The 3,755-nt window shown below is 40.3% G+C and overlaps 1 long non-coding RNA gene across 1 annotated transcript in view; it reads left to right on the plus strand.

Moving 5' to 3' along the window:
• Nucleotides 1-1,709: 1,709 nt before the first annotated feature.
• LOC118598741 overlaps nt 1,710-3,755 on the plus strand; it is a 6,671-nt gene continuing 4,625 nt past the window's right edge. The window contains exons 1-2 of the long non-coding RNA XR_004947838.1: nt 1,710-2,557; nt 2,642-2,738. This is a non-coding gene — a long non-coding RNA (uncharacterized LOC118598741). The remainder of the gene's footprint in view (nt 2,558-2,641; nt 2,739-3,755) is intronic.

Raw genomic sequence — 3,755 nt, forward strand, 5'->3', positions numbered from 1 at the left:
TGCCAGCTTTGCTGCTCTAAACCATATAAACTGAAGGCGACTCCGCACTTGACCCGCGATCCATGACGTCATCTGAAAAGGGTCTCTTTGTCATCTCCTAAGGTTTTTTGGGCTAATTTGGAGTTTAGCTAGTACTCAAGCAACACAGTAAATATTTTTGCAAATTTTTCATGTATTAGGGATTTATAAGCAATTTTACAACAAAATTTTCAGAAATTTAGGTCAGCTTCAGCGCTCTTTCATAGTTCTTTAACAAAATTTCCAGTATTTTGGCAAATTTAACATTTTGTGAATAGCTTTTGCATTTTCAGCAAATCCCTTGAGGAATTAAAAAAAAATGCGGCACCATTTTCAGCAAAAAACTTCAGCATCTTCAGCGACTGCTTTCAAAAAGCAAAAAAACATTCACGCTGGTATTATTGCAGCTAATGCAACTTTTCTAGTTATTATTATACAGTGTCCTTATTTCTGAGCAGAAACAACAGAAGGTCTTCTGACAACCAATTGTCAGTTCCTCGAAACATTCCTTCTCAGATCAAGGACATCCTTCCAGAGAGATAAAGTCAACAAAAAACCTTAACCCAAGCAGGCCTCGGTCAGGAAACCATGATGCAAACGACGTTTTTGCATGAAGGTCAGGTTTCACATCTTAATTTGTGTCTGCTTTCTGAACTGAAGTCTTTTTCATCTGTCGGATCAACTCTGATATCTCTGAAAGACTTTACTGCACAGTATAAACTCACCTGCTTTGGTAGATTTTACCATATATTCAAGGTTTTATGAGGTTTTATGTTCTTTACCTCAGGTTTAAATGACCCCAACTGTTGAAGGATGAAGGCTGCTGAATGAGCGTCATTGTCAGATGGTTCACATGTTTGGGTTTTATCCGTTTTAAAAAGTATTTTTCAGGTTTATTCTTCATCATCTTGGAATTTATTATTATTATTTTTTTTACGTCTTTGATCTCACTTACTGAGAGTCTTTTTGGACATTTCCTCTGCAGATATGATTCTCTTTGAGAAAAAGACTTCCTACGCCTCAACTTTGACCTGACTGCAGACGCCGCGCAGAAAAGGTGGAGCCGGTGTGGAACAGGTTCAGGGCCTCTCCCTTTCTCAGTCAGTCCAGTTGGAGGTCTGGTAAAACATCAGCAAATCAAGAAGCTCCACACTCTGAATTGCAGCTCTAACTGGTATTTAATCTTCAACAGTGTTTGCGCAATTTCCTACAGCAAATCAAAGACGTAAAATGAGTCAGCAGAGTCCTGTAATTATTATATAACTCTGCTTTTGTATTGTTACTCCTGTAGATTAAATTCTGATATACCAAGTTTATGCTCATTAAACCACATCCTCGGCGGCTCAGTGGGCTAGGTGAAGGGCTGACACGCAGGAGCCCTTGGTTCGATTCCCAGGGTTGTCCACTGATCCCCACCCAGATTGGGTCCTTAGGCAAGACCCTTGACGCTGCTGCCTAACTGGGTCCCTGTGCCCCTCAAGTACAGGGTTGTGTCAGGAAGGGCATCCGGCGTAAAAACTCTGACAAATCACTGATGTGAAACAGTGGGTGCTGTTACGCTGTGGAGACCCCAAAAGGGATAAGCTGGAAGTGAACTACATGCTCATTAAACCACATCACTGAACATCACAACAAAAAATAATAATAATAATTACATATTATTAAACATACAATTCCTCAGGTTTGTTAGTTTCCAGGTTGAATAATAAAACAAAAATTGAGATTAACAACCTTTTAAAATTAAATTATTGTTTTTTTAAGTCTATTGTTTATACTGAACAGAGGGAGTTTTCAATTCAATTCATTTAAGTTTTTAGTTCTTAATAGGCATTTCAAAAGTCACTGTGGAGCATTGACAACAACAAAACTACAATAACCAAACAGGTAAACAAACAACTGTTTGTCAATCAAAATAGAAGCTTAAAAAAAGGAAAAACATATAATAAATGTAAATGGGAGGTTTGTTCAATAACAAACCCGTCAGTGCTGAAACAGCATCAGGAATGCAGACCTAATGGTTACATCACTCCGTGCACACAGACGCCTTACATAACCCGATTATGTCATTTCAATCCAGCCTCACAAACTTCTCCCTCCTCAGGAACCTGGACAAGCAGGGGCGGGGTCTGTGTTTGGGTCAGGGGTCGATTCCCACACTTGGTCCTTGTGTTCAGCGGGCTCACGGACTAGCATCAGTGACTCATCCTGGTCCGCCGCTTTAATCTGGTTAATCTGAGACCTTCCTGAACAGAGAGTGGACTGGACACGTCTGGACCGAGCGAGAAAGCCAAGAGCTTCAGCTCAAAGTGACTGAGTCATTTTTGATTCAGCTGAAAGGAATTTGTGTGAATTTCTCCTCTTTATAAAAGCCTTGAGTCAGAGATGCTTGATTCTGTGCATGTTTGAGCACCATGACTCCTGAATGTCTGCAGTTATGCTGCCGTCAAACAAAAGCAGAGATGTGAAGAACGGAGGCCTGAAGATTAATCAACAGGCGTAGCTTCCATTGTGCTAATCCTGTAAACTCCACCGGCTCTTTGTGAGGGATTACTTCTGTTTATTCTGTGCGTTACAAAAAAATTGTGCTTCAGTTTCTAAATCTTTATTCTCTATCTCTTTTTAGATGTCACAGAAGTTCTCATCTGTAGACAAATTGCTGCAGGGCAAGTATGGGAACACAAATAAAATGAAAGCCCGGAACACCACCGTATAGCCCGCAGGTACCCGCCCACCCTCACCGTCTCTTTGTTACCCGCCCTCACTGGCTCAGCGGCTGCTGCAAGCCCCGTTTTCCATCTCCGCCTCTGCTCCTGCCCGCCTCGTCAGCTGCAAAAAACTATTTCATGGAAAAACGTTTGTTTCACTTTGCTGTTGTTTTTTATTTCCATAGTAACCATTTTATGTTTTGATAATCTGGGGGTGACTAACAGATATGTGGAACTTTTAGAGGAAAGTAAACTTTTGGATTTCCTTGGCAACAGAGGTTTTTTGTTAACCCCGCCCACATTCCTGATATGTTTGTATTGTATTGTAAATAATTTTGTTCATCTTGAGCCAGCGATTTATGTATTACATTTTCACAACATTCTGGTAAAAAAATGTACGAGCTACAGGGGACTGTTACTTTTGTTGGCTCGCCGTGCTAAAAATCTACAAGCAAAAACAACTTATTTTCCCCTAAGTAGCTTCGCAGTGATGCTCAATGAGTTAGGAGGTAAAAGATTAAATCCCTAGGAGGAGTTTACATTTATAGAATGGACTTAAGAGGACATTTTTTTAAATCGAGATGGTGGGCTCTTCCTGAGGTCAAAGGTGATAAAACCTCAGTTCTGGTTATAGACTTAACCTGCCTGCATGTGTGAAATTTCATGAAGATCTCTTGAAAAAACTTTTATTTTCCCTTATTGTGAGAAAATATGAAAATCACGCAATTTCACACTTTGCCACAAAATGGCTGCAAAGTCCTGGGCCATCCCACAATAATTTCAAAACTTTTTCTCCTCTGTGTGGATTTTGAAATGTAAGAGATACTGCCCCTCATACATTTTCTGACAGTTTCTCTGGCTATGATGTCATCATTTCTTTTGTGGGGGGTTGCTGTTCTCTATGTCTAAAAGAGTTTTTCACCGGGTCTGAGGTTTACTACTTCTATGGAGGCTACAGGACAGCCTCTTTGCTCCTGTTCATGTTGTGTGTTCTCTGTTTCTTATGTGGCGTGTTTAATACGTTCCTGTTAA

This window comes from Oryzias melastigma, linkage group LG5, assembly GCF_002922805.2.
Source record: "Oryzias melastigma strain HK-1 linkage group LG5, ASM292280v2, whole genome shotgun sequence".
NCBI lineage: Eukaryota > Metazoa > Chordata > Actinopteri > Beloniformes > Adrianichthyidae > Oryzias > Oryzias melastigma.